We start from the raw sequence: 10,000 nt of genomic DNA, 5'->3' as shown, positions 1-10,000 counted from the left end.
CCCTAACCCTCAACCAAACCAAAAACCTAACACTAATGCAAACCTTAACCATAACCCTAATGCAAACCCTAAATCTAACCCTAACCCCAAGACAAACTAAAGCCTCACCCTTTTTCTTCTTCTTCTTCCGTTCTTCTTCTTCTTCTTCTTCTTCTTCTTCTTCTTCTTCTTCTTCTCTTCTTCTTCTCTTCTTCTTCTTCTTCTTCTTCTTCTTCTTCTTCTCTTCTCTCTTCCTCTTTCCTCTTCCTCTTCTCTCTTCTTCTTCTTTTCTTCTTCTTCTTCTTCTTCTTCTCTTCTTCTTCTTCTTCTTCTTCTTCTTCTTCTTCTTCTTCTTCTTCTTCTTCTTCTTCTTCTTCTTCTTCTTCTTCTTCTTCTAACACTAACCCTAACCCTAATACTGACCCCAATCAAAAATATAATTCTCACCCTTAATCTAACCCTTACCTTTACCCTAAAACTAATCCTAACCCTAACATTAACTACCAACATAACACTACACAAATCCTATCAATAACCGTAACCCTAACCCTCAACCTAAACCTAACCTAACCCTAAACCTAAATCTTATACCATCCTAACCCAAATCCTATACCAAATGCTAACCCTCAACCGGAACAAAACTAACACTAACCCAAACCCTAATCATAACCATAATACAAACCCTAAACCTAACCCTCACCCCAAGACAAACTTAAGCCTCACCATTTTCTTCCTCCTCCTCTTCTTCTTCTTCTTCTTCTTCTTCTTCTTCTTCTTCTTCTTCTTCTCTTCTTCTTTCTTCTTCTTCTTCTTCTTCTTCTTCTTCTTCTTCTTCTAACACTAACCCTAACTCTAACACTAACCCTAATCTAAAATATAAATCTCACCCTAAATCTAACCCTTACCTTTTCCCTAAACCTAATCCTAAACCTAACATTAACTAACAACATAACACTAACACCAATCCTATCAATAACCCTAATCCTAACCCTCAACTTAACACTAACCCTAACCCTAACCCTAAATCTAATCCTAATCCTAACGCTAATATTATACTAAACCCTATCCCTCAACCAAACCAAAAACCTAACACTAATCCAAACCCTAACCATAACCCTAATCCAAACCCTAAACCTAACCCTAACCCCAAGACAAACTTAAGCCTCACCCTTTTTCTTCCTCTTCTGCCGCGGACCAGCACAGCAGTAGACGATGAGGCCACCTCAGGGTTGAGAGAAGCGTGCAGGGTGGTCAGGGCGTCGGCGAAAAAAATGACAAACAGACACACTTCAAGAGTGAAAATCTGAGTGTAATTTTCTCTAAATTTGTGACCAGTATATATATGTTTTCCAAAAGCACAGGAATGAATATCAAGGAAATTAGCTTGCTCATGGGCTCAGTCTACCACTATCAGGGAGGTGATCTACATAACAAGCAATGACCATTATAGAAGAAAGAAGGAAGTTTAGAAAGACAAATAAGGGATTAAAGTTTGTAGTTCTAGGAAGAGGGATAAGATTTTTAGCATTCTTGTAGTGGTTCTTGGTGGTCGTTATCTATTGATAAGCTTCTGCCTTTTCAGGGAACTTCCGTTGCACTTCCTCTGCTTCAGGCTGTTCTCCCCCTGCGCGCTGGTTGCCCAGCCGGACCTAGGGACCGTGGCGAAAGCCATTCCTAAAGATCACTGCGGGGGGAGGTGCAGCAGGTAGGGTTTTGCTGTTCTTCCCCTGCGCGCTGGTTGCCCAGCCGGACCTAGGGGCGGTTAGCCCTAAAGGTCACTGCAGGGGAAGGTGCAGCAGGTCCCCCTTCGTTTTTAGAAGGGAGCTGGAAGGTGTACATATCTCGTTGAAGACGATGAATGGACCTGTGAAGTAGGTGGACACAGAGGGGAAGGAATAAACAAAGGAACAGGACGAGTAGGGAAAGAACAATAAAGGAGAGATGAGATGATACCAGTGAGTAGGAGTCAAAGATTGGAGAGTAGAAGCTAAAGAATGAGCAAAGGAAGAGAGTGAAGTGTGCAGATGAGACTTACTGACAGCAGAAATTTCAGCTTGGAGAGACGAAAGGTCATGCATGAGAAAGGTCATTGTCTTGCCAGATGCCTAATAGGTGATGTTTGGTAAGATTCCAATGTAAGGAAGAGTTATAATGTAAAGGCGTAACACAAATGAAACGAAACTGAACATGGCAACGCGTAGACAGTTGTTGTTTGAGAAGTTGAACCTCATTGCCAATAGCAATAACAATTTCTTCCAGAGCATTTAACTTTCTTTCTAACTTATAATCAATGTCCCGCTGTATTGCGAGCGCCATGGACACGTTTTTTGGTAAGGTCATTTACAAAAGAAGCTGTCTTAGCTTCCTGAATTAAAGCAACAGAGGAAGCAGCTAAAGAGGTAACTAAGGAAATCAGAGCGGCAATGCCTAGGATAAGGGTAGCAATAAAACGTTTGGGACGAAGAAGAGCATGTACTTCATCTAGAACTTGCATGGCAATATTATCATACCAAGGCATGTCATGTAAATCAACAGGTAACATAACATAGGAGGGTCTTTTGAGCAAGACCACCACAGGATATAGACGAGCAAGAGAGGGGGTAATACAATTAGTAACAATGCAACTGGAACAATGAATGGAGTAAGAAGTCCCATGCGATTGAATGCGTGTAGCTGAGGCATTCCCCAGAAGTATAGCGAAGGGGTATCCAACGTAGGCACGCACTGGGATATTAGTGGTGTCCTGTCCAGGTTGTTTGAAGTGTATATCAAAGGCAGCGAAAAGATGAAAGAGTTCAGGCTTTATGACAGAGCTTTTTGTTCAGGGAACCGGGTTATTCAGTCCTGCCAATGGAGGCAAACTTTCTCATCATTTTCAGAGGTGTCTGGAACCCTACAAACAAAGCAGCAGTTTCTCCACATTTTAGTTTAGCTCTATGTCAGCTCCCTGGAAGAATTGTACTCAAAGCCACACAAAAGGTTAGCTCTGCTAGAAAAAGAAAAATATACATATATATATATATATATATAACATTGCTGTAGAGTGTGGTCAGTCAAAACAAGAAAACTTTGTTGAATATAAGGTAAAATGTAGAAACATTTTCAATGTTATGCCAAACAAAACAGTAAAAATCAGGTTTATATCCAACAGTCTATACAGTCCTTTGTAGAAAGATTTTTACTTTCAAAAGTTTATCATTTTGAATCAATTGAGGCCTTTTCTTCTTATATTGTGTAGAAACAAGTGCTGCAGACATTAAATCATTGAAGTATATAATATTGCAAGGCAACAATAATCATTGACAATTTACATATATCAGGTATTGAAAGATTTTGATTTAGAAAACCAATGTTAACATTTTTGTACATATTATTAGAGTTTTACCATTTTTTCAAGTGACAGTGGTTTCCTTGTAGTGTAACTTTACCAGGTAAACCAGATAGGATAAATTTATCTAATGTCCTTCCCAGGAGGAAAAGGAGAAAGTTTGTGGAGTATCTCTAAAGCTCTGCTGAGGTTCCACAAAATTTCCTTTAATTGGTTAAATGACAGGCCACCAAATTTTACTTTAATTTAGATTTTTGGGAAGATGTGTCATAAATACTTAGAAAACAGCAAAAACAACCATATTTAATTTTTATAAAAATTCTAGCCCTGAGTATAATATTGACAATCAAATCATAACCTTTAATTGTCATCTCAAAAATCTTAGTTTTTCAGACACTAAAAGACATTATGTACCCAAAATCATTAACCTAGACAAGGGCCAAGATTATACCCAATGTTAGTGTATAAGTACATGTTTTGAAACAACCCATTAGATTAAAACTCAGTTATTATTAACCAAAAATTATTTTTTAGCTAATGTGTTCCCAAAATACTAAAATAATATAAATTAGTTGAGTATACAAAATTTGTTTTTGTAAAATTTCTTTTTGAGATTTAACACTTTCCTTAGCCTTGTTACTTTTTAATTCTTTTAGACCTTCAACATTTGGTTTAACACTTATCACTTTACTTTTAGGACCATTAAAATATCTATTTTTAATACATGTTTTTCTTTGTAAACACACATTTTACATTACATCCATTTAGGATTGTCACATCTTTTATTAGCAGTAAGGCATTATAATACTGTTATCTGTTTGTACTAGATGACTTAAATGTGAACACACAAGGTAATATGACATTAGAATTTTTAGGTTTTACAAATAGGTGCAAAAAGTAAACCTGAAAGTTTAGTTGTAGTTTTAGTTTGTTATGACTGGAATTTCATTTTGCATGGCTGTTAATAATATAATGGCACATACCTAAGTTTTTGTAGGCTAGCTAATAAAGAAGCAATTAGGCAAATTAATAAAAACAAAAAAAAAAATCAGCACCATATAGATACTATGTACATTTTTCACATACATGTGACTCAGTAGGAAGGAGAAAAGTACTTTTTATACCAGAAATTTCTTTTTGAAACACATTTAAACAAAGTATTCATAACTTTAAGGCATATATGCTTTGAATTACATTATAAAATTTAAACTAGTTTTTGTTTATTAAAAAATTGTTTGATTAAGATCTTAAGATTTGTTTTATGATAATTTAAAGGCGCCATTTATAATTAGTCCTCCGGAGGTAAAAAACAAAACACAAAGACAAACAGATACAGAGATCTCTTGATAACATTTAAAATTTTGGCCATGTGTATATATTTTGAAACAGTTATTTTAGCAATGTGTGAAGATACTGAGGTTTTTAATGAGTTAACAGCTAAAATCTGTACACAGAATAAGTGTCTAATCTTAATTATTACCAAAGACCTTGGGCTCGAGACCACAGTAGTCACGGCAGTTTTTACTAATTTTTTTTTTTTGATAAGAAAATATTTTTGGAGTTTACATTTTTAAGAAATGATTATATGGCTTTAGGTTGTTAACATATTATCTCACTGGGAACGGACATATTTTAAAACATAAAAGTACACTATTATCTTGAGAACAGGAGAAGAGGTAAATTTTTACAGTCTGCCTGTAAAATTTGAGGTTTAGAATTTAGCTCAAAAATGTCTGTATCATCACTTTATGTTTTACCAGGTTAGTTTGTTTTAACAAGAAACTTAATCTTTTACAGGTCCAATAAGTAAAATTAAAAGCTTTTATTCAACCAATAAGCATTTTGTATAGCTTGTTAGCACGTCAAAAGTAACTGAGCAGTTTCTGCCTAAGACAATTTAAACTTTATAATCAAAGAAACACAGGGAAATGGAACTTTTTTTTTTTTTTTTTTTTTTTAAGAATGAACCAATAGTCATTTAAGGTGGATAGTAGAATGAACCAATAGTCATTTAAGGTGGATAATAGAAAAGTTCAGTCCTCCACAGCAGGAAGGTAGTAGAGACCTGTCAGTGATCCCAACACTGGAGAAAAAGTCCAGGCAGCTGCTTGTTGAGATCAAGGGCAGCCTCCACCAGCCCACTGCAGTGGGTTCATACTATTTTAATAAAAACCTTTTATTTATATTATAGTCATAGTCTCATACTCATATTTAGCCATTTTTTATAACTTTAACAATTATGAATTAACTTTGAATACTATTATTTAAAAATGTTTTATTTATTTATTTATTTTAAAAGAAACAAATGGCAAAAAACTTCACTGGGGGGAACCTAGCCTCCTCCCAAAATAATTAACAGGAAAAGATTGGAGCATTTTTGTTTTGTTTTGTTTTGTTTTATTTAAGATTATGACACATTATTTCTTATTTGTTTTTGAGTTTTTATTTTTATCTCAACAATTTTAGCCAAGTCCGAGCTGGAAATTTGGAATGCTCTCATTATTGGGAACCGATGCCTCTGCAAAGAGGTCAGCATTGGCTCTAGAATAAACTTTTGGCTTTTGAAAAACAATTTTACTATCCCAAGAATCCTGATCACTTTCTGTAATACTGCAGGCTATTTTTTATTTTACCTTTTGTTTTGAATATTTAATTTTGTCTCCAGCCAGGCAAAAATGACCTATCTGTTTAGGCAATTGTTTTATTAATACGGGGCTGTCAGGTGAGTTCTCTTTGATGTTATTTAGGGATACAGACAGCCATAAGTTTTTGAGTTTTTTATTTATTTTCTCTAATTCAGACCCTTGATCTAGTGTCGTGGGGGAAGAATTTAAGCAAACTTTAATGTAATGTTGAAGCATACCAGTTTTTCTTATAGGTCTAATAAGTTCTTTACAGAGGGAATTAGCATTTTACATGCAAGTTGTTTAGACAATAAATCTCGTGCTCCGGGAGGATGGAAGAACCTTATCCAGAGCAGTTTCTAATCTAGCCACAAAATCCTGGTACATTTCATCCTGGCGTTGGTGTATATCAGTGAGATTAGTGGGTTTGTACTCAGGTGAAGGAAGATTTTTCATGAGGCAACTGCTAGTTTATTAATTTCAACTAGGACTTGTTTTGGAAGGGCAGCTGGTCTGCGTACCTCAGCATTGAAAGGTTCGGCGCGGTAAAGACAAGGAGAGCCAGGCTACATTTCTCAAGGGGGGGGAAAGTTTATTGCGCCCCGGGCGGACCTCACAGACCCAAGGTGGGGGTCGTACGGCGGGAAAAGTTTGTAGGGCAGGTAGAGGTTCTTTGTCTGAGATGAGACTCGTAGTGGGAGGGGGGAGGCTCATTGTCTGAGTCCTCCAGGCAGGTATCCACATTCCTGCCCCCCAGGTGGGCTTCCTGGTTGGCTCCTGCATTCCGGCCTGCTGCATGGACCTTTCAAGGATATTTGTCTGTTCCCATGAACATAGAAAGGGAAATTTTCTCAGCCCTAACCTCATCATGATTTTTAAGGAAGGCATGTACTTGGTCTCATATTCCATGTGAAATAATACATACATTGCTGAAGGAAGAACAGCCTTGGCAAGATTATGCCAGTCATAAGGGGTCATCCAGGTGGCTGATAACATGTCAATAATTTGATAAATATAAGGGGAGTTATGACCTGTTGTCTGAACAGCCAACTGTAATTTTTTAAGAGTTTTTATGGGGATGGCCTCCCATGCAGGGCCTTAATCAGCGCGAGACAAAGCCGGAGGTCCGGCAACGGGAAAAGTAAATGAAAAATCTCCTTACTGGCCTATTTTGCTAATCCTAAAATGCCACCTAGGGGCCCTTGATGGGCTTTGATATGATTAGGATTATTATGTAATGCAATTTTAGGTTTGGTAACAACTGGAAAAAGGTTAGCGGGTGGGCGGGAGGGTTTATCATTTTTGAAAGTTAATTTATCTAGCATTTCAGTATATTCATGATCATTAAACATCCTCTGACTGGGAAAGGGATTCCTTTGATACAGGAGCAGAGGCTTGAGTAGATCATTATTGTTTTTAGGATTATCCTGAACTTCATCCTGTTGGCCTTCCCACAATTCTGCCTCAGTGGCATCACCCAACAAATATCTAATTTGTACCCACAAGGACAGAGCCTGTCTCAGAACCTGAGATGGTCCATGAAGGGCATAAAACTCTCACTTCTTTTCCTACTTTCTTCCAAGTTTCCAGTGACAAACTACCTTCTTCTGGAAACCACGGGCATACCCGTAATATAAATTTATAAAGTTGCAGTAGAGCTTTCTTATTTACTTTAATACCTCGTGTTTCAATCATATTTTTTAATATAGATAGAAAAAGATTTTTGTTTTTGGTCTCGTGGTGCTTTCGTTCACTCAAGCAAAGATTTCTTTCAACTGTGCTGTCCGGCCCGTGTCCCTCGCGGGAACTTGCGGAGGCGTCTTAGCTAAGGTCTGTCCGTATAAGTCCCGGACCAGGCTACTCCGAAGAGCAGATGACCGTTATGCCATATGACGTTCCTCCACGGGAATCGCGGGTGCAGCCCACTCAGACTCCGTAGACACGAGGCCGTGGAGCCGTATTCATACACTCTCACACACACACAGCACCACGAGCATTCACTCTTAGAAAAACTTCTCACTATCTTGAACTGATCATCCTTTATCAGCGAGCTCCGGACGCTCCAGTGAGGATCCTATCCCTGACTGTTTAAAAGAGGGTATTTTAAGGGAATCACATTCACACTCACACACACAAGAAGGGAGATAGCTTACCCAACACGATCTCTCCGTTACTCACCTCTTCTTTGGGTGGAAGACACAATGAAATGAAATGAAATGTCAGGGCCCCACGTTCAGGCGCCACCTGCCGCGGACCAGCACAGCAGTAGACGATGAGGCCACCTCAGGGTTGAGAGAAGCGTGCAGGGTGGTCAGGGCGTCGGCGAAAGAAATGACAAACAGACACACTTCAAGAGTGAAAATCTGAGTGTAATTTTCTCTAAATTTGTGACCAGTATATATATGTTTTCCAAAAGCACAGGAATGAATATCAAGGAAATTAGCTTGCTCATGGGCTCAGTCTACCACTATCAGGGAGGTGATCTACATAACAAGCAATGACCATTATAGAAGAAAGAAGGAAGTTTAGAAAGACAAATAAGGGATTAAAGTTTGTAGTTCTAGGAAGAGGGATAAGATTTTTAGCATTCTTGTAGTGGTTCTTGGTGGTCGTTATCTATTGATAAGCTTCTGCCTTTTCAGGGAACTTCCGTTGCACTTCCTCTGCTTCAGGCTGTTCTCCCCCTGCGCGCTGGTTGCCCAGCCGGACCTAGGGACCGTGGCGAAAGCCATTCCTAAAGATCACTGCGAGGGGAGGTGCAGCAGGTAGGGTTTTGCTGTTCTTCCCCTGCGCGCTGGTTGCCCAGCCGGACCTAGGGGCGGTTAGCCCTAAAGGTCACTGCAGGGGAAGGTCCAGCACTCTTCTTCTTCTTCTTCTTCCTCTTCTTCTTCTTCTTCTTCTTCTTACAGTTGTTCTTCTTCTTCTTTTTTTTCTTCTTCTTCTTCCTCTTCCACTTCCTCTTCCTCTTCTGCTTCTTCTTTTTCTTCTTCTTCTTCTTCTTTCTTCTTCTTCTTCTTCTTCTTCTTCTTCTTTTCTTCTTCTTCTTCTTCTTCTTCTTCTTTTTCTTCTTCTTATGCTTCTGCTTCTTCTACTTCTGCTTCTGCTTCTTCCTCTTTTGTTTCTTCTTCAGCTTATTCTTCCTCATCTTTTTCTTCATCATCTTCTCCTTCTTCTTCTTCTAACACTAACCCTAAATCTAACGCTAACCCTTATCCAATACATAAGTCTAACCATAAAGATTACCCTAACCTTAACCCGAAACCTAATCCTAAACCTAACACTGACAAAAAAACATAACACTAACACTTATCCTAACCATAACCCTAACCCTAACCCTAAATTTAAACCTAACCCTAACCCTAACCCTAAATCTAACACTAATCCTTAACCTAACCATAATACTAACCCAAAACACTAACCCTCTCCCTAAACAAAAACCGAACACTAAACCTAACCCTAACCATAACAGTCAACATATATCTGAGCCTAACCCTAACCCTAACAGAAAATCTAACCCTAACTCTTCTTCTTCTTCTTCTTCTTCTTCTTCTTCTTCTCTTCTTCTTCTTCTTCTTCTTCTTTCTTCTCTTCCTCTTCTTCTCTTCTTCCTCTTCTTCTTCTTCCTTCCTCTTCCTCTTCCTCTTCCTCTTCCTCTTCCTCTTCCTCTCCTCTTCCTCTTCCTCTTCTTCTTCCTCTTCCTCTTCTTCTTCTTCTTCTTCTTCTTCTTCTTCTTCTTCTTCTTCTTCTTTCTTCTTATTCTAACACTAACCCTAACCCTAATACTGACCCAAATCAAAAATATAATTCTCACCCTTAATCTAACCCTTACCTTTACCCTAAAACCTAATCCTAAACCTAACATTAAACTAACAACATAACACTACACAAATCCTATCAATAACCGTAACCCTAACCCTCAACTTAAACCTAACCTAACCCTAAACCTAAATCTTATACTAATCCTAACCCAAATCCTATACCAAATGCTAACCCTCAACCAGAACAAAACTAACACTAACCCAAACCCTAATCATAACCATAATACAAACCCTAAACCTAACCCTCACCC

The sequence above is a fragment of the Talpa occidentalis genome, unplaced genomic scaffold (assembly GCF_014898055.3).
Source record: "Talpa occidentalis isolate TD23 unplaced genomic scaffold, MPIMG_talOcc4v2.1 talOcc4.19, whole genome shotgun sequence".
Classification (NCBI taxonomy): domain Eukaryota; kingdom Metazoa; phylum Chordata; class Mammalia; order Eulipotyphla; family Talpidae; genus Talpa; species Talpa occidentalis.
This window is presented reverse-complemented; position numbering follows the sequence as displayed.